Raw genomic sequence first — 20,579 nt, 5'->3', positions numbered from 1 at the left:
TGCTTGTCCGTCGAGCTGAAGGAAAATCCCTGCACAGCACACTGTGGCTGCGTGCAGTGTTCACGCTGAAGAGCGGCAAAGCTCCAAGCCATGGCTGGGCTTCGCTTCTGTCCAGAGCACAGAAGGCGAAGAACGAAGCAGCTGGGCACCGGGCTCATGTACTCAGCGGAGCGGATTTCCAATGTCCAGCCAAGAGCTGCTTCGCAAGCACATTCAGCTGAGAATGCTCTGGCTGCTTCAGAAAGGAAGGCGCAGCCCTTGCACTCCTGGACACAAGGTGGCCAGCAGCAGGTTCCTAAACCTTCCGTGCTGCAGAGTGCATGCAGCTGGAGCACAGCCAGGAGGAGGCGTCCAGAAAGAAGGCGTTCTTCAAGTACCCCCCTCCTCCTGCAAGTAGCCTTGCAAATGAGCACAACAACACTGCACCTCGGGGAGCTTCTTTCTCACATAGACGTACCGTCCCCTTCTTCACTCTCGCAGCTCCCTTGCCCACTTGCAGCAGCTGCTGCCAAAGAAAAAGGCTCCAGAAGTCAAAGCCTCTGCTGGGCTGCACTCTCCCCTTGCCTCACGTCAAAGCACCAGAAACTCTCCGCTGCACTCTGTATTTCCATTCTCTGCCGCATCTGCCACTGTCATCTCTGCATCTCCAAGCATCAAGCTGGGCACAATTCTTTCCGGGGAAAGCTGGAAGAGAAATAGGTAGCAGCACAAGTAGCCACAGGTTGAACTTTCTGGTTTCAAGTGCTAACGTGAATCCGCACACAAGCGAGTGACAGCCATGCTTCCTCTTGCAGCCTGTGCCATGCGCATACCAGCTCCGTGCTCTGCCTTGGTTCTTATGTTCTTCGTACCATGTCGCGCTTCCATTCTGCCGGATTCGAGCAGTCGTCTCCTTCTCGCCCAGAGAGCACGCTTCCAGCAGAGAAATGCTCCAGCCGACTGCTTTTGCCGAACCACGCCTGGGCTATGCACTTTCCCTCGCAGTGCTAGGTAGCACCACATTCTGGTTGCATTGTAGCCTGAATATTAACTGAAAGATTCTCGGCTATGTCTTGCACACAGAACAGTTTTAGGTCAACAAGCTTAGCCGGAGCTTACCCTCGACGCCTGGAAACCTGTATTTGCACCACATTCCAGTGGCAGCCCTCTTTCTCTTACAGCCTGGAAGCACCGTCAGATGGCGGTGCTCTCTGCACCTGCCTTCGCAGTCCTAAGTACCACTGCGCACATTTCAGCCTTGCAGGGAGCGAAGAGGCGCATAGGCGCCTCGCAAAGAAGGACATGCCAGGACGAAAAGATGGTCTTCCTTTCTCCTGCTCCTTGCCCGAATTGTGGTGCTGTGTTGAAAGTCTTGGCCAGCGAAAAGCTACTCCAGCAAGTGTTCCTCTCCAAACGCATTTCGCTGAGCGAGAGCTGCATGCACAGTTTGGACTCGGTGAAACAGCAAGAAAATGCTTGTCCGTCGAGCTGAAGGAAAATCCCTGCACAGCACACTGTGGCTGCGTGCAGTGTTCACGCTGAAGAGCGGCAAAGCTCCAAGCCATGGCTGGGCTTCGCTTCTGTCCAGAGCACAGAAGGCGAAGAACGAAGCAGCTGGGCACCGGGCTCATGTACTCAGCGGAGCGAATTTCCAATGTCCAGCCAAGAGCTGCGTCACAAGCACATTCAGCTGAGAATGCTCTGGCTGCTTCAGAAAGGAAGGCGCAGCCCTTGCACTCCTGGACACAAGGTGGCCAGCAGCAGGTTCCTAAACCTTCCGTGCTGCAGAGTGCATGCAGCTGGAGCACAGCCAGAAGGAGGCGTCCAGAAAGAAGGCGTTCTTCAAGTACCCCCCTCCTCCTGCAAGTAGCCTTGAAAATGAGCACAACAACACTGCACCTCGGGGAGCTTCTTTCTCACATAGACGTACCGTCCCCTTCTTCACTCTCGCAGCTCCCTTGCCCACTTGCAGCAGCTGCTGCCAAAGAAAAAGGCTCCAGAAGTCAAAGCCTCTGCTGGGCTGCACTCTCCCCTTGCCTCACGTCAAAGCACCAGAAACTCTCCGCTGCACTCTGTATTTCCATTCTCTGCCGCATCTGCCACTGTCATTTCTGCATCTCCAAGCATCAAGCTGGGCACAATTCTTTCCGGGGAAAGCTGGAAGAGAAATAGGTAGCAGCACAAGTAGCCACAGGTTGAACTTTCTGGTTTCAAGTGCTAACGTGAAATCCGCACACAAGCGAGTGACAGCCATGCTTCCTCTTGCAGCCTGTGCCATGCGCATACCAGCTCCGTGCTCTGCCTTCGTTCTTATGTTCTTCGTACCATGTCGCGCTTCCATTCTGCCGGATTCGAGCAGTCGTCTCCTTCTCGCCCAGAGAGCACGCTTCCAGCAGAGAAGTGCTCCAGCCGACTGCTTTTGCCGAACCACGCCTGGGCTATGCACTTTCCCTCGCAGTGCTAGGTAGCACCACATTCTGGTTGCATTGTAGCCTGAATATTAACTGAAAGATTCTCGGCTATGTCTTGCACACAGAACAGTTTTAGGTCAACAAGCTTAGCCGGAGCTTACCCTCGACGCCTGGAAACCTGTATTTGCACCACCTTCCAGTGGCAGCCCTCTTTCTCTTACAGCCTGGAAGCACCGTCAGATGGCGGTGCTCTCTGCACCTGCCTTCGCAGTCCTAAGTACCACTGCGCACATTTCAGCCTTGCAGGGAGCGAAGAGGCGCATAGGCGCCTCGCAAAGAAGGACATGCCAGGACGAAAAGATGGTCTTCCTTTCTCCTGCTCCTTGCCCGAATTGTGGTGCTGTGTTGAAAGTCTTGCCCAGCGAAAAGCTACTCCAGCAAGTGTTCCTCTCCAAACGCATTTCGCTGAGCGAGAGCTGCATGCACAGTTTGGACTCGGTGAAACAGCAAGAAAATGCTTGTCCGTCGAGCTGAAGGAAAATCCCTGCACAGCACACTGTGGCTGCGTGCAGTGTTCACGCTGAAGAGCGGCAAAGCTCCAAGCCATGGCTGGGCTTCGCTTCTGTCCAGAGCACAGAAGGCGAAGAACGAAGCAGCTGGGCACCGGGCTCATGTACTCAGCGGAGCGGATTTCCAATGTCCAGCCAAGAGCTGCTTCGCAAGCACATTCAGCTGAGAATGCTCTGGCTGCTTCAGAAAGGAAGGCGCAGCCCTTGCACTCCTGGACACAAGGTGGCCAGCAGCAGGTTCCTAAACCTTCCATGCTGCAGAGTGCATGCAGCTGGAGCACAGCCAGAAGGAGGCGTCCAGAAAGAAGGCGTTCTTCAAGTACCCCCCTCCTCCTGCAAGTAGCCTTGAAAATGAGCACAACAACACTGCACCTCGGGGAGCTTCTTTCTCACATAGACGTACCGTCCCCTTCTTCACTCTCGCAGCTCCCTTGCCCACTTGCAGCAGCTGCTGCCAAAGAAAAAGGCTCCAGAAGTCAAAGCCTCTGCTGGGCTGCACTTTCCCCTTGCCTCACGTCAAAGCACCAGAAACTCTCCGCTGCACTCTGTATTTCCATTCTCTGCCGCATCTGCCACTGTCATCTCTGCATCTCCAAGCATCAAGCTGGGCACAATTCTTTCCGGGGAAAGCTGGAAGAGAAATAGGTAGCAGCACAAGTAGCCACAGGTTGAACTTTCTGGTTTCAAGTGCTAACGTGAATCCGCACACAAGCGAGTGACAGCCATGCTTCCTCTTGCAGCCTGTGCCATGCGCATACCAGCTCCGTGCTCTGCCTTGGTTCTTATGTTCTTCGTACCATGTCGCGCTTCCATTCTGCCGGATTCGAGCAGTCGTCTCCTTCTCGCCCAGAGAGCACGCTTCCAGCAGAGAAATGCTCCAGCCGACTGTTTTTGCCGAACCACGCCTGGGCTATGCACTTTCCCTCGCAGTGCTAGGTAGCACCACATTCTGGTTGCATTGTAGCCTGAATATTAACTGAAAGATTCTTGGCTATGTCTTGCACACAGAACAGTTTTAGGTCAACAAGCTTAGCCGGAGCTTACCCTCGACGCCTGGAAACCTGTATTTGCACCACCTTCCAGTGGCAGCCCTCTTTCTCTTACAGCCTGGAAGCACCGTCAGATGGCGGTGCTCTCTGCACCTGCCTTCGCAGTCCTAAGTACCACTGCGCACATTTCAGCCTTGCAGGGAGCGAAGAGGCGCATAGGCGCCTCGCAAAGAAGGACATGCCAGGACGAAAAGATGGTCTTCCTTTCTCCTGCTCCTTGCCCGAATTGTGGTGCTGTGTTGAAAGTCTTGGCCAGCGAAAAGCTACTCCAGCAAGTGTTCCTCTCCAAACGCATTTCGCTGAGCGAGAGCTGCATGCACAGTTTGGACTCGGTGAAACAGCAAGAAAATGCTTGTCCGTCGAGCTGAAGGAAAATCCCTGCACAGCACACTGTGGCTGCGTGCAGTGTTCACGCTGAAGAGCGGCAAAGCTCCAAGCCATGGCTGGGCTTCGCTTCTGTCCAGAGCACAGAAGGCGAAGAACGAAGCAGCTGGGCACCGGGCTCATGTACTCAGCGGAGCGGATTTCCAATGTCCAGCCAAGAGCTGCGTCACAAGCACATTCAGCTGAGAATGCTCTGGCTGCTTCAGAAAGGAAGGCGCAGCCCTTGCACTCCTGGACACAAGGTGGCCAGCAGCAGGTTCCTAAACCTTCCGTGCTGCAGAGTGCATGCAGCTGGAGCACAGCCAGAAGGAGGCGTCCAGAAAGAAGGCGTTCTTCAAGTACCCCCCTCCTCCTGCAAGTAGCCTTGAAAATGAGCACAACAACACTGCACCTCGGGGAGCTTCTTTCTCACATAGACGTACCGTCCCCTTCTTCACTCTCGCAGCTCCCTTGCCCACTTGCAGCAGCTGCTGCCAAAGAAAAAGGCTCCAGAAGTCAAAGCCTCTGCTGGGCTGCACTTTCCCCTTGCCTCACGTCAAAGCACCAGAAACTCTCCGCTGCACTCTGTATTTCCATTCTCTTCTGCATCTGCCACTGTCATCTCTGCATCTCCAAGCATCAAGCTGGGCACAATTCTTTCCGGGGAAAGCTGGAAGAGAAATAGGTAGCAGCACAAGTAGCCACAGGTTGAACTTTCTGGTTTCAAATGCTAACGTGAATCCGCACACAAGCGAGTGACAGCCATGCTTCCTCTTGCAGCCTGTGCCATGCGCATACCAGCTCCGTGCTCTGCCTTGGTTCTTATGTTCTTCGTACCATGTCGCGCTTCCATTCTGCCGGATTCAAGCAGTCGTCCTCTTCTCGCCCAGAGAGCACGCTTCCAGCAGAGAAATGCTCCAGCCGACTGCTTTTGCCGAACCACGCCTGGGCTATGCACTTTCCCTCGCAGTGCTAGGTAGCACCACATTCTGGTTGCATTGTAGCCTGAATATTAACTGAAAGATTCTCGGCTATGTCTTGCACACAGAACAGTTTTAGGTCAACAAGCTTAGCCGGAGCTTACCCTCGACGCCTGGAAACCTGTATTTGCACCACCTTCCAGTGGCAGCCCTCTTTCTCTTACAGCCTGGAAGCACCGTCAGATGGCGGTGCTCTCTGCACCTGCCTTCGCAGTCCTAAGTACCACTGCGCACATTTCAGCCTTGCAGGGAGCGAAGAGGCGCATAGGCGCCTCGCAAAGAAGGACATGCCAGGACGAAAAGATGGTCTTCCTTTCTCCTGCTCCTTGCCCGAATTGTGGTGCTGTGTTGAAAGTCTTGCGCAGCGAAAAGCTACTCCAGCAAGTGTTCCTCTCCAAACGCATTTCGCTGAGCGAGAGCTGCATGCACAGTTTGGACTCGGTGAAACAGCAAGAAAATGCTTTTCCGTCGAGCTGAAGGAAAATCCCTGCACAGCACACTGTGGCTGCGTGCAGTGTTCACGCTGAAGAGCGGCAAAGCTCCAAGCCATGGCTGGGCTTCGCTTCTGTCCAGAGCACAGAAGGCGAAGAACGAAGCAGCTGGGCACCGGGCTCATGTACTCAGCGGAGCGGATTTCCAATGTCCAGCCAAGAGCTGCGTCACAAGCACATTCAGCTGAGAATGCTCTGGCTGCTTCAGAAAGGAAGGCGCAGCCCTTGCACTCCTGGACACAAGGTGGCCAGCAGCAGGTTCCTAAACCTTCCGTGCTGCAGAGTGCATGCAGCTGGAGCACAGCCAGAAGGAGGCGTCCAGAAAGAAGGCGTTCTTCAAGTACCCCCCTCCTCCTGCAAGTAGCCTTGCAAATGAGCACAACAACACTGCACCTCGGGGAGCTTCTTTCTCACATAGACGTACCGTCCCCTTCTTCACTCTCGCAGCTCCCTTGCCCACTTGCAGCAGCTGCTGCCAAAGAAAAAGGCTCCAGAAGTCAAAGCCTCTGCTGGGCTGCACTTTCCCCTTGCCTCACGTCAAAGCACCAGAAACTCTCCGCTGCACTCTGTATTTCCATTCTCTGCCGCATCTGCCACTGTCATCTCTGCATCTCCAAGCATCAAGCTGGGCACAATTCTTTCCGGGGAAAGCTGGAAGAGAAATAGGTAGCAGCACAAGTAGCCACAGGTTGAACTTTCTGGTTTCAAGTGCTAACGTGAATCCGCACACAAGCGAGTGACAGCCATGCTTCCTCTTGCAGCCTGTGCCATGCGCATACCAGCTCCGTGCTCTGCCTTGGTTCTTATGTTCTTCGTACCATGTCGCGCTTCCATTCTGCCGGATTCGAGCAGTCGTCTCCTTCTCGCCCAGAGAGCACGCTTCCAGCAGAGAAATGCTCCAGCCGACTGCTTTTGCCGAACCACGCCTGGGCTATGCACTTTCCCTCGCAGTGCTAGGTAGCACCACATTCTGGTTGCATTGTAGCCTGAATATTAACTGAAAGATTCTCGGCTATGTCTTGCACACAGAACAGTTTTAGGTCAACAAGCTTAGCCGGAGCTTACCCTCGACGCCTGGAAACCTGTATTTGCACCACATTCCAGTGGCAGCCCTCTTTCTCTTACAGCCTGGAAGCACCGTCAGATGGCGGTGCTCTCTGCACCTGCCTTCGCAGTCCTAAGTACCACTGCGCACATTTCAGCCTTGCAGGGAGCGAAGAGGCGCATAGGCGCCTCGCAAAGAAGGACATGCCAGGACGAAAAGATGGTCTTCCTTTCTCCTGCTCCTTGCCCGAATTGTGGTGCTGTGTTGAAAGTCTTGCCCAGCGAAAAGCTACTCCAGCAAGTGTTTCTCTCCAAATGCATTTCGCTGAGCGAGAGCTGCATGCACAGTTTGGACTCGGTGAAACAGCAAGAAAATGCTTGTCCGTCGAGCTGAAGGAAAATCCCTGCACAGCACACTGTGGCTGCGTGCAGTGTTCACGCTGAAGAGCGGCAAAGCTCCAAGCCATGGCTGGGCTTCGCTTCTGTCCAGAGCACAGAAGGCGAAGAACGAAGCAGCTGGGCACCGGGCTCATGTACTCAGCGGAGCGGATTTCCAATGTCCAGCCAAGAGCTGCTTCACAAGCACATTCAGCTGAGAATGCTCTGGCTGCTTCAGAAAGGAAGGCGCAGCCCTTGCACTCCTGGACACAAGGTGGCCAGCAGCAGGTTCCTAAACCTTCCGTGCTGCAGAGTGCATGCAGCTGGAGCACAGCCAGAAGGAGGCGTCCAGAAAGAAGGCGTTCTTCAAGTACCCCCCTCCTCCTGCAAGTAGCCTTGCAAATGAGCACAACAACACTGCACCTCGGGGAGCTTCTTTCTCACATAGACGTACCGTCCCCTTCTTCACTCTCGCAGCTCCCTTGCCCACTTGCAGCAGCTGCTGCCAAAGAAAAAGGCTCCAGAAGTCAAAGCCTCTGCTGGGCTGCACTTTCCCCTTGCCTCACGTCAAAGCACCAGAAACTCTCCGCTGCACTCTGTATTTCCATTCTCTGCCGCATCTGCCACTGTCATCTCTGCATCTCCAAGCATCAAGCTGGGCACAATTCTTTCCGGGGAAAGCTGGAAGAGAAATAGGTAGCAGCACAAGTAGCCACAGGTTGAACTTTCTGGTTTCAAGTGCTAACGTGAATCCGCACACAAGCGAGTGACAGCCATGCTTCCTCTTGCAGCCTGTGCCATGCGCATACCAGCTCCGTGCTCTGCCTTGGTTCTTATGTTCTTCGTACCATGTCGCGCTTCCATTCTGCCGGATTCGAGCAGTCGTCTCCTTCTCGCCCAGAGAGCACGCTTCCAGCAGAGAAATGCTCCAGCCGACTGCTTTTGCCGAACCACGCCTGGGCTATGCACTTTCCCTCGCAGTGCTAGGTAGCACCACATTCTGGTTGCATTGTAGCCTGAATATTAACTGAAAGATTCTCGGCTATGTCTTGCACACAGAACAGTTTTAGGTCAACAAGCTTAGCCGGAGCTTACCCTCGACGCCTGGAAACCTGTATTTGCACCACATTCCAGTGGCAGCCCTCTTTCTCTTACAGCCTGGAAGCACCGTCAGATGGCGGTGCTCTCTGCACCTGCCTTCGCAGTCCTAAGTACCACTGCGCACATTTCAGCCTTGCAGGGAGCGAAGAGGCGCATAGGCGCCTCGCAAAGAAGGACATGCCAGGACGAAAAGATGGTCTTCCTTTCTCCTGCTCCTTGCCCGAATTGTGGTGCTGTGTTGAAAGTCTTGCGCAGCGAAAAGCTACTCCAGCAAGTGTTCCTCTCCAAACGCATTTCGCTGAGCGAGAGCTGCATGCACAGTTTGGACTCGGTGAAACAGCAAGAAAATGCTTGTCCGTCGAGCTGAAGGAAAATCCCTGCACAGCACACTGTGGCTGCGTGCAGTGTTCACGCTGAAGAGCGGCAAAGCTCCAAGCCATGGCTGGGCTTCGCTTCTGTCCAGAGCACAGAAGGCGAAGAACGAAGCAGCTGGGCACCGGGCACATGTACTCAGCGGAGCGAATTTCCAATGTCCAGCCAAGAGCTGCGTCGCAAGCACATTCAGCTGAGAATGCTCTGGCTGCTTCAGAAAGGAAGGCGCAGCCCTTGCACTCCAGGACACAAGGTGGCCAGCAGCAGGTTCCTAAACCTTCCGTGCTGCAGAGTGCATGCAGCTGGAGCACAGCCAGAAGGAGGCGTCCAGAAAGAAGGCGTTCTTCAAGTACCCCCCTCCTCCTGCAAGTAGCCTTGAAAATGAGCACAACAACACTGCACCTCGGGGAGCTTCTTTCTCACATAGACGTACCGTCCCCTTCTTCACTCTCGCAGCTCCCTTGCCCACTTGCAGCAGCTGCTGCCAAAGAAAAAGGCTCCAGAAGTCAAAGCCTCTGCTGGGCTGCACTTTCCCCTTGCCTCACGTCAAAGCACCAGAAACTCTCCGCTGCACTCTGTATTTCCATTCTCTGCCGCATCTGCCACTGTCATCTCTGCATCTCCAAGCATCAAGCTGGGCACAATTCTTTCCGGGGAAAGCTGGAAGAGAAATAGGTAGCAGCACAAGTAGCCACAGGTTGAACTTTCTGGTTTCAAGTGCTAACGTGAATCCGCACACAAGCGAGTGACAGCCATGCTTCCTCTTGCAGCCTGTGCCATGCGCATACCAGCTCCGTGCTCTGCCTTCGTTCTTATGTTCTTCGTACCATGTCACGCTTCCATTCTGCCGGATTCGAGCAGTCGTCTCCTTCTCGCACAGAGAGCACGCTTCCAGCAGAGAAATGCTCCAGCCGACTGCTTTTGCCGAACCACGCCTGGGCTATGCACTTTCCCTCGCAGTGCTAGGTAGCACCACATTCTGGTTGCATTGTAGCCTGAATATTAACTGAAAGATTCTCGGCTATGTCTTGCACACAGAACAGTTTTAGGTCAACAAGCTTAGCCGGAGCTTACCCTCGACGCCTGGAAACCTGTATTTGCACCACATTCCAGTGGCAGCCCTCTTTCTCTTACAGCCTGGAAGCACCGTCAGATGGCGGTGCTCTCTGCACCTGCCTTCGCAGTCCTAAGTACCACTGCGCACATTTCAGCCTTGCAGGGAGCGAAGAGGCGCATAGGCGTCTCGCAAAGAAGGACATGCCAGGACGAAAAGATGGTCTTCCTTTCTCCTGCTCCTTGCCCGAATTGTGGTGCTGTGTTGAAAGTCTTGGCCAGCGAAAAGCTACTCCAGCAAGTGTTCCTCTCCAAACGCATTTCGCTGAGCGAGAGCTGCATGCACAGTTTGGACTCGGTGAAACAGCAAGAAAATGCTTGTCCGTCGAGCTGAAGGAAAATCCCTGCACAGCACACTGTGGCTGCGTGCAGTGTTCACGCTGAAGAGCGGCAAAGCTCCAAGCCATGGCTGGGCTTCACTTCTGTCCAGAGCACAGAAGGCGAAGAACCAAGCAGCTGGGCACCGGGCTCATGTACTCAGCGGAGCGAATTTCCAATGTCCAGCCAAGAGCTGCGTCACAAGCACATTCAGCTGAGAATGCTCTGGCTGCTTCAGAAAGGAAGGCGCAGCCCTTGCACTCCAGGACACAAGGTGGCCAGCAGCAGGTTCCTAAACCTTCCGTGCTGCAGAGTGCATGCAGCTGGAGCACAGCCAGAAGGAGGCGTCCAGAAAGAAGGCGTTCTTCAAGTACCCCCCTCCTCCTGCAAGTAGCCTTGCAAATGAGCACAACAACACTGCACCTCGGGGAGCTTCTTTCTCACATAGACGTACCGTCCCCTTCTTTACTCTCGCAGCTCCCTTGCCCACTTGCAGCAGCTGCTGCCAAAGAAAAAGGCTCCAGAAGTCAAAGCCTCTGCTGGGCTGCACTCTCCCCTTGCCTCACGTCAAAGCACCAGAAACTCTCCGCTGCACTCTGTATTTCCATTCTCTGCCGCATCTGCCACTGTCATCTCTGCATCTCCGAGCATCAAGCTGGGCACAATTCTTTCCGGGGAAAGCTGGAAGAGAAATAGGTAGCAGCACAAGTAGCCACAGGTTGAACTTTCTGGTTTCAAGTGCTAACGTGAATCCGCACACAAGCGAGTGACAGCCATGCTTCCTCTTGCAGCCTGTGCCATGCGCATACCAGCTCTGTGCTCTGCCTTGGTTCTTATGTTCTTCGTACCATGTCGCGCTTCCATTCTGCCGGATTCGAGCAGTCGTCTCCTTCTCGCCCAGAGAGCACGCTTCCAGCAGAGAAATGCTCCAGCCGACTGCTTTTGCCGAACCACGCCTGGGCTATGCACTTTCCCTCGCAGTGCTAGGTAGCACCACATTCTGGTTGCATTGTAGCCTGAATATTAACTGAAAGATTCTCGGCTATGTCTTGCACACAGAACAGTTTTAGGTCAACAAGCTTAGCCGGAGCTTACCCTCGACGCCTGGAAACCTGTATTTGCACCACATTCCAGTGGCAGCCCTCTTTCTCTTACAGCCTGGAAGCACCGTCAGATGGCGGTGCTCTCTGCACCTGCCTTCGCAGTCCTAAGTACCACTGCGCACATTTCAGCCTTGCAGGGAGCGAAGAGGCGCATAGGCGCCTCGCAAAGAAGGACATGCCAGGACGAAAAGATGGTCTTCCTTTCTCCTGCTCCTTGCCCGAATTGTGGTGCTGTGTTGAAAGTCTTGGCCAGCGAAAAGCTACTCCAGCAAGTGTTCCTCTCCAAACGCATTTCGCTGAGCGAGAGCTGCATGCACAGTTTGGACTCGGTGAAACAGCAAGAAAATGCTTGTCCGTCGAGCTGAAGGAAAATCCCTGCACAGCACACTGTGGCTGCGTGCAGTGTTCACGCTGAAGAGCGGCAAAGCTCCAAGCCATGGCTGGGCTTCACTTCTGTCCAGAGCACAGAAGGCGAAGAACCAAGCAGCTGGGCACCGGGCTCATGTACTCAGGGGAGCCAATTTCAAATGTCCAGCCAAGAGCTGCTTCACAAGCACATGCAGCTGAGAATGCTCTGGCTGCTTCAGAAAGGAAGGCGCAGCCCTTGCACTCCTGGACACAAGCTGGCCAGCAGCAGGTTCCTAAACCTTCCGTGCTGCAGAGTGCATGCAGCTGGAGCACAGCCAGGAGGAGGCGTCCAGAAAGAAGGCGTTCTTCAAGTCCCCCCCTCCTCCAGGCAGCCTTGAAACTGAGCACAACACACTGCGCCTCGGGGAGCTTCTTCTTTCCTCAGCTAGATGGACCGTCCCCTTCTTCACTCTCGCAGCTCCCTTGCCCACTTGCAGCAGCTGCTGCCAAAGAAAAAGGCTCCAGGGGTAACAGCCTCTGCTGGGCTGAACCTTCCCCTTGCCTCACGTCAAGCACCAGAAACTGTCCTCTGCACTCTGTTTTTCCCTTCTCCACCGCATCTACCACTGTCATCTCTGCATCTCCAAGCATGAAGCTAGCAGAATTGGTTCCAGGGAATACTGGAAGAGAAATAGGTAGCAGCACAAGTAGCCGCAGGTTGAACTTTCTGCTTCCGACTGCTAAAGTGAATCCGCAAACAAGCGAGTGCCACGCACGCTTCCTCTTGCAGCCCGGGCGATTCGCACAGCAGCCTGCTGCTCTGCCTTCGTTCTTATGCTCTTCGTAGCAGGTCGCGCTTTCGTTTAGCTGGAGACGAACAGTCGTCTGCTTCTCGCCCAGAGAGCACGGTGCTGGCAGCGAAAGCCTCCAGGCTGCTGCCTCTGCCCAAACACGCCTGGCCTCTGCACTTTCTCTCTCAGCGCTAGGTAGCAGCACATTCGGTCTGCGTGGTAGCCTGAATCTTAACGGAAAGCTTCTCAGCTAAGTCTCGCACAGAGAACAGTTTGAGGTCAACGAGCTTAGCCGGAGCTTACCCTCGACGCGTGGAAACCTGTATTTGCAGCACATCCTAGTGGTAGCCCTCTTTCCTTTCCAGCCTGCACAGCGCCGGCAGACGGCGGTGCTCTCTGCACCTGCCTTCTCACTTGCAAGTACCAGCGCCAAGCTTACAGCCTTGCAGGGAGCGAAGAGGCGGATAGGCGTCTCGCCCAGAAGAAGGTGCCAGGACCAAAAGATGGTCTTCCTTTCTGCTGCTCCTTGCCCGAATTGTGGTGCTGCGTTGAAAGTCTTGCCCAGCGAAAAGCTACTCCAGCAAGTGTTTCTCTCCAAACGCATTTCGCTGAGCGAGAGCTACACGGACAGTTTGCACTCGGTGAAACAGCAAGAAAATGCTTGTCCGTCGAGCTGAAGGAAAATCCCTGCACAGCACACTGTGGCTGCGTGCAGTGTTCACGCTGAAGAGCGGCAAAGCTCCAAGCCATGGCTGGGCTTCACTTCTGTCCAGAGCACAGAAGGCGAAGAACCAAGCAGCTGGGCACCGGGCTCATGTACTCAGGGGAGCCAATTTCAAATGTCCAGCCAAGAGCTGCTTCACAAGCACATGCAGCTGAGAATGCTCTGGCTGCTTCAGAAAGGAAGGCGCAGCCCTTGCACTCCTGGACACAAGCTGGCCAGCAGCAGGTTCCTAAACCTTCCGTGCTGCAGAGTGCATGCAGCTGGAGCACAGCCAGGAGGAGGCGTCCAGAAAGAAGGCGTTTTTCAAGTACCCCCCTCCTCCTGCAAGTAGCCTTGAAACTGAGCACAACACACTGCGCCTCGGGGAGCTTCTTCTTTCCTCAGCTAGATGGACCGTCCCCTTCTTCACTCTCGCAGCTCCCTTGCCCACTTGCAGCAGCTGCTGCCAAAGAAAAAGGCTCCAGGGGTAACAGCCTCTGCTGGGCTGAACCTTCCCCTTGCCTCACGTCAAGCACCAGAAACTGTCCTCTGCACTCTGTTTTTCCCTTCTCCACCGCATCTACCACTGTCATCTCTGCATCTCCAAGCATGAAGCTAGCAGAATTGGTTCCAGGGAATACTGGAAGAGAAATAGGTAGCAGCACAAGTAGCCGCAGGTTGAACTTTCTGCTTCCGACTGCTAAAGTGAATCCGCAAACAAGCGAGTGCCACGCACGCTTCCTCTTGCAGCCCGGGCGATTCGCACAGCAGCCTGCTGCTCTGCCTTCGTTCTTATGCTCTTCGTAGCAGGTCGCGCTTTCGTTTAGCTGGAGACGAACAGTCGTCTGCTTCTCGCCCAGAGAGCACGGTGCTGGCAGCGAAAGCCTCCAGGCTGCTGCCTCTGCCCAAACACGCCTGGCCTCTGCACTTTCTCTCTCAGCGCTAGGTAGCAGCACATTCGGTCTGCGTGGTAGCCTGAATCTTAACGGAAAGCTTCTCAGCTAAGTCTCGCACAGAGAACAGTTTGAGGTCAACGAGCTTAGCCGGAGCTTACCCTCGACGCGTGGAAACCTGTATTTGCAGCACATCCTAGTGGTAGCCCTCTTTCCTTTCCAGCCTGCACAGCGCCGGCAGACGGCGGTGCTCTCTGCACCTGCCTTCTCACTTGCAAGTACCAGCGCCAAGCTTACAGCCTTGCAGGGAGCGAAGAGGCGGATAGGCGTCTCGCCCAGAAGAAGGTGCCAGGACCAAAAGATGGTCTTCCTTTCTGCTGCTCCTTGCCCGAATTGTGGTGCTGCGTTGAAAGTCTTGCCCAGCGAAAAGCTACTCCAGCAAGTGTTTCTCTCCAAACGCATTTCGCTGAGCGAGAGCTACACGGACAGTTTGCACTCGGTGAAACAGCAAGAAAATGCTTGTCCGTCGAGCTGAAGGAAAATCCCTGCACAGCACACTGTGGCTGCGTGCAGTGTTCACGCTGAAGAGCGGCAAAGCTCCAAGCCATGGCTGGGCTTCACTTCTGTCCAGAGCACAGAAGGCGAAGAACCAAGCAGCTGGGCACCGGGCTCATGTACTCAGGGGAGCCAATTTCAAATGTCCAGCCAAGAGCTGCTTCACAAGCACATGCAGCTGAGAATGCTCTGGCTGCTTCAGAAAGGAAGGCGCAGCCCTTGCACTCCTGGACACAAGGTGGCCAGCAGCAGGTTCCTAAACCTTCCGTGCTGCAGAGTGCATGCAGCTGGAGCACAGCCAGGAGGAGGCGTCCAGAAAGAAGGCGTTCTTCAAGTCCCCCCCTCCTCCAGGCAGCCTTGAAACTGAGCACAACACACTGCGCCTCGGGGAGCTTCTTCTTTCCTCAGCTAGATGGACCGTCCCCTTCTTCACTCTCGCAGCTCCCTTGCCCACTTGCAGCAGCTGCTGCCAAAGAAAAAGGCTCCAGGGGTAACAGCCTCTGCTGGGCTGAACCTTCCCCTTGCCTCACGTCAAGCACCAGAAACTGTCCTCTGCACTCTGTTTTTCCCTTCTCCACCGCATCTACCACTGTCATCTCTGCATCTCCAAGCATGAAGCTAGCAGAATTGGTTCCAGGGAATACTGGAAGAGAAATAGGTAGCAGCACAAGTAGCCGCAGGTTGAACTTTCTGCTTCCGACTGCTAAAGTGAATCCGCAAACAAGCGAGTGCCACGCACGCTTCCTCTTGCAGCCCGGGCGATTCGCACAGCAGCCTGCTGCTCTGCCTTCGTTCTTATGCTCTTCATAGCAGGTCGCGCTTTCGTTTAGCTGGAGACGAACAGTCGTCTGCTTCTCGCCCAGAGAGCACGGTGCTGGCAGCGAAAGCCTCCAGGCTGCTGCCTCTGCCCAAACACGCCTGGCCTCTGCACTTTCTCTCTCAGCGCTAGGTAGCAGCACATTCGGTCTGCATGGTAGCCTGAATCTTAACGGAAAGCTTCTCAGCTAAGTCTCGCACAGAGAACAGTTTGAGGTCAACGAGCTTAGCCGGAGCTTACCCTCGACGCGTGGAAACCTGTATTTGCAGCACATCCTAGTGGTAGCCCTCTTTCCTTTCCAGCCTGCACAGCGCCGGCAGACGGCGGTGCTCTCTGCACCTGCCTTCTCACTTGCAAGTACCAGCGCCAAGCTTACAGCCTTGCAGGGAGCGAAGAGGCGGATAGGCGTCTCGCCCAGAAGAAGGTGCCAGGACCAAAAGATGGTCTTCCTTTCTGCTGCTCCTTGCCCGAATTGTGGTGCTGCGTTGAAAGTCTTGCCCAGCGAAAAGCTACTCCAGCAAGTGTTTCTCTCCAAACGCATTTCGCTGAGCGAGAGCTACACGGACAGTTTGCACTCGGTGAAACAGCAAGAAAATGCTTGTCCGTCGAGCTGAAGGAAAATCCCTGCACAGCACACTGTGGCTGCGTGCAGTGTTCACGCTGAAGAGCGGCAAAGCTCCAAGCCATGGCTGGGCTTCACTTCTGTCCAGAGCACAGAAGGCGAAGAACCAAGCAGCTGGGCACCGGGCTCATGTACTCAGGGGAGCCAATTTCAAATGTCCAGCCAAGAGCTGCTTCACAAGCACATGCAGCTGAGAATGCTCTGGCTGCTTCAGAAAGGAAGGCGCAGCCCTTGCACTCCTGGACACAAGCTGGCCAGCAGCAGGTTCCTAAACCTTCCGTGCTGCAGAGTGCATGCAGCTGGAGCACAGCCAGGAGGAGGCGTCCAGAAAGAAGGCGTTCTTCAAGTCCCCCCCTCCTCCAGGCAGCCTTGAAACTGAGCACAACACACTGCGCCTCGGGGAGCTTCTTCTTTCCTCAGCTAGATGGACCGTCCCCTTCTTCACTCTCGCAGCTCCCTTGCCCACTTGCAGCAGCTGCTGCCAAAGAAAAAGGCTCCAGGGGTAACAGCCTCTGCTGGGCTGAACCTTCCCCTTGCCTCACGTCAAGCACCAGAAACTGTCCTCTGCACTCTGTTTTTCCCTTCTCCACCGCATCTACCACTGTCATCTCTGCATCTCCAAGCATGAAGCTAGCAGAATTGGTTCCAGGGAATACTGGAAGAGAAATAGGTAGCAGCACAAGTAGCCGCAGGTTGAACTTTCTGCTTCCGACTGCTAAAGTGAATCCGCAAACAAGCGAGTGCCACGCACGCTTCCTCTTGCAGCCCGGGCGATTCGCACAGCAGCCTGCTGCTCTGCCTTCGTTCTTATGCTCTTCGTAGCAGGTCGCGCTTTCGTTTAGCTGGAGACGAACAGTCGTCTGCTTCTCGCCCAGAGAGCACGGTGCTGGCAGCGAAAGCCTCCAGGCTGCTGCCTCTGCCCAAACACGCCTGGCCTCTGCACTTTCTCTCTCAGCGCTAGGTAGCAGCACATTCGGTCTGCGTGGTAGCCTGAATCTTAACGGAAAGCTTCTCAGCTAAGTCTCGCACAGAGAACAGTTTGAGGTCAACGAGCTTAGCCGGAGCTTACCCTCGACGCGTGGAAACCTGTATTTGCAGCACATCCTAGTGGTAGCCCTCTTTCCTTTCCAGCCTGCACAGCGCCGGCAGACGGCGGTGCTCTCTGCACCTGCCTTCTCACTTGCAAGTACCAGCGCCAAGCTTACAGCCTTGCAGGGAGCGAAGAGGCGGATAGGCGTCTCGCCCAGAAGAAGGTGCCAGGACCAAAAGATGGTCTTCCTTTCTGCTGCTCCTTGCCCGAATTGTGGTGCTGCGTTGAAAGTCTTGCCCAGCGAAAAGCTACTCCAGCAAGTGTTTCTCTCCAAACGCATTTCGCTGAGCGAGAGCTACACGGACAGTTTGCACTCGGTGAAACAGCAAGAAAATGCTTGTCCGTCGAGCTGAAGGAAAATCCCTGCACAGCACACTGTGGCTGCGTGCAGTGTTCACGCTGAAGAGCGGCAAAGCTCCAAGCCATGGCTGGGCTTCACTTCTGTCCAGAGCACAGAAGGCGAAGAACCAAGCAGCTGGGCACCGGGCTCATGTACTCAGGGGAGCCAATTTCAAATGTCCAGCCAAGAGCTGCTTCACAAGCACATGCAGCTGAGAATGCTCTGGCTGCTTCAGAAAGGAAGGCGCAGCCCTTGCACTCCTGGACACAAGGTGGCCAGCAGCAGGTTCCTAAACCTTCCGTGCTGCAGAGTGCATGCAGCTGGAGCACAGCCAGGAGGAGGCGTCCAGAAAGAAGGCGTTCTTCAAGTACCCCCCTCCTCCTGCAAGTAGCCTTGCAAATGAGCACAACAACACTGCACCTCGGGGAGCTTCTTTCTCACATAGACGTACCGTCCCCTTCTTCACTCTCGCAGCTCCCTTGCCCACTTGCAGCAGCTGCTGCCAAAGAAAAAGGCTCCAGAAGTCAAAGCCTCTGCTGGGCTGCACTCTCCCCTTGCCTCACGTCAAAGCACCAGAAACTCTCCGCTGCACTCTGTATTTCCATTCTCTGCCGCATCTGCCACTGTCATCTCTGCATCTCCAAGCATCAAGCTGGGCACAATTCTTTCCGGGGAAAGCTGGAAGAGAAATAGGTAGCAGCACAAGTAGCCACAGGTTGAACTTTCTGGTTTCAAGTGCTAACGTGAATCCGCACACAAGCGAGTGACAGCCATGCTTCCTCTTGCAGCCTGTGCCATGCGCATACCAGCTCCGTGCTCTGCCTTGGTTCTTATGTTCTTCGTACCATGTCGCGCTTCCATTCTGCCGGATTCGAGCAGTCGTCTCCTTCTCGCCCAGAGAGCACGCTTCCAGCAGAGAAATGCTCCAGCCGACTGCTTTTGCCGAACCACGCCTGGGCTATGCACTTTCCCTCGCAGTGCTAGGTAGCACCACATTCTGGTTGCATTGTAGCCTGAATATTAACTGAAAGATTCTCGGCTATGTCTTGCACACAGAACAGTTTTAGGTCAACAAGCTTAGCCGGAGCTTACCCTCGACGCCTGGAAACCTGTATTTGCACCACATTCCAGTGGCAGCCCTCTTTCTCTTACAGCCTGGAAGCACCGTCAGATGGCGGTGCTCTCTGCACCTGCCTTCGCAGTCCTAAGTACCACTGCGCACATTTCAGCCTTGCAGGGAGCGAAGAGGCGCATAGGCGCCTCGCAAAGAAGGACATGCCAGGACGAAAAGATGGTCTTCCTTTCTCCTGCTCCTTGCCCGAATTGTGGTGCTGTGTTGAAAGTCTTGCCCAGCGAAAAGCTACTCCAGCAAGTGTTTCTCTCCAAATGCATTTCGCTGAGCGAGAGCTGCATGCACAGTTTGGACTCGGTGAAACAGCAAGAAAATGCTTGTCCGTCGAGCTGAAGGAAAATCCCTGCACAGCACACTGTGGCTGCGTGCAGTGTTCACGCTGAAGAGCGGCAAAGCTCCAAGCCATGGCTGGGCTTCGCTTCTGTCCAGAGCACAGAAGGCGAAGAACCAAGCAGCTGGGCACCGGGCTCATGTACTCAGCGGAGCGGATTTCCAATGTCCAGCCAAGAGCTGCTTCGCAAGCACATTCAGCTGAGAATGCTCTGGCTGCTTCAGAAAGGAAGGCGCAGCCCTTGCACTCCTGGACACAAGGTGGCCAGCAGCAGGTTCCTAAACCTTCCGTGCTGCAGAGTGCATGCAGCTGGAGCACAGCCAGAAGGAGGCGTCCAGAAAGAAGGCGTTCTTCAAGTACCCCCCTCCTCCTGCAAGTAGCCTTGCAAATGAGCACAACAACACTGCACCTCGGGGAGCTTCTTTCTCACATAGACGTACCGTCCCCTTCTTCACTCTCGCAGCTCCCTTGCCCACTTGCAGCAGCTGCTGCCAAAGAAAAAGGCTCCAGAAGTCAAAGCCTCTGCTGGGCTGCACTTTCCCCTTGCCTCACGTCAAAGCACCAGAAACTCTCCGCTGCACTCTGTATTTCCATTCTCTGCCGCATCTGCCACTGTCATCTCTGCATCTCCAAGCATCAAGCTGGGCACAATTCTTTCCGGGGAAAGCTGGAAGAGAAATAGGTAGCAGCACAAGTAGCCACAGGTTGAACTTTCTGGTTTCAAGTGCTAACGTGAATCCGCACACAAGCGAGTGACAGCCATGCTTCCTCTTGCAGCCTGTGCCATGCGCATACCAGCTCCGTGCTCTGCCTTGGTTCTTATGTTCTTCGTACCATGTCGCGCTTCCATTCTGCCGGATTCGAGCAGTCGTCTCCTTCTCGCCCAGAGAGCACGCTTCCAGCAGAGAAATGCTCCAGCCGACTGCTTTTGCCGAACCACGCCTGGGCTATGCACTTTCCCTCGCAGTGCTAGGTAGCACCACATTCTGGTTGCATTGTAGCCTGAATATTAACTGAAAGATTCTCGGCTATGTCTTGCACACAGAACAGTTTTAGGTCAACAAGCTTAGCCGGAGCTTACCCTCGACGCCTGGAAACCTGTATTTGCACCACATTCCAGTGGCAGCCCTCTTTCTCTTACAGCCTGGAAGCACCGTCAGATGGCGGTGCTCTCTGCACCTGCCTTCGCAGTCCTAAGTACCACTGCGCACATTTCAGCCTTGCAGGGAGCGAAGAGGCGCATAGGCGCCTCGCAAAGAAGGACATGCCAGGACGAAAAGATGGTCTTCCTTTCTCCTGCTCCTTGCCTGAATTGTGGTGCTGTGTTGAAAGTCTTGCCCAGCGAAAAGCTACTCCAGCAAGTGTTCCTCTCCAAACGCATTTCGCTGAGCGAGAGCTGCATGCACAGTTTGGACTCGGTGAAACAGCAAGAAAATCCTTGTCCGTCGAGCTGAAGGAAAATCCCTGCACAGCACACTGTGGCTGCGTGCAGTGTTCACGCTGAAGAGCGGCAAAGCTCCAAGCCATGGCTGGGCTTCGCTTCTGTCCAGAGCACAGAAGGCGAAGAACCAAGCAGCTGGGCACCGGGCTCATGTACTCAGCGGAGCGAATTTCCAATGTCCAGCCAAGAGCTGCGTCACAAGCACATTCAGCTGAGAATGCTCTGGCTGCTTCAGAAAGGAAGGC

Source organism: Corvus hawaiiensis, chromosome 3 (genome assembly GCF_020740725.1).
Source record: "Corvus hawaiiensis isolate bCorHaw1 chromosome 3, bCorHaw1.pri.cur, whole genome shotgun sequence".
NCBI classification, from domain to species: Eukaryota; Metazoa; Chordata; class Aves; order Passeriformes; family Corvidae; genus Corvus; species Corvus hawaiiensis.
This window is presented reverse-complemented; position numbering follows the sequence as displayed.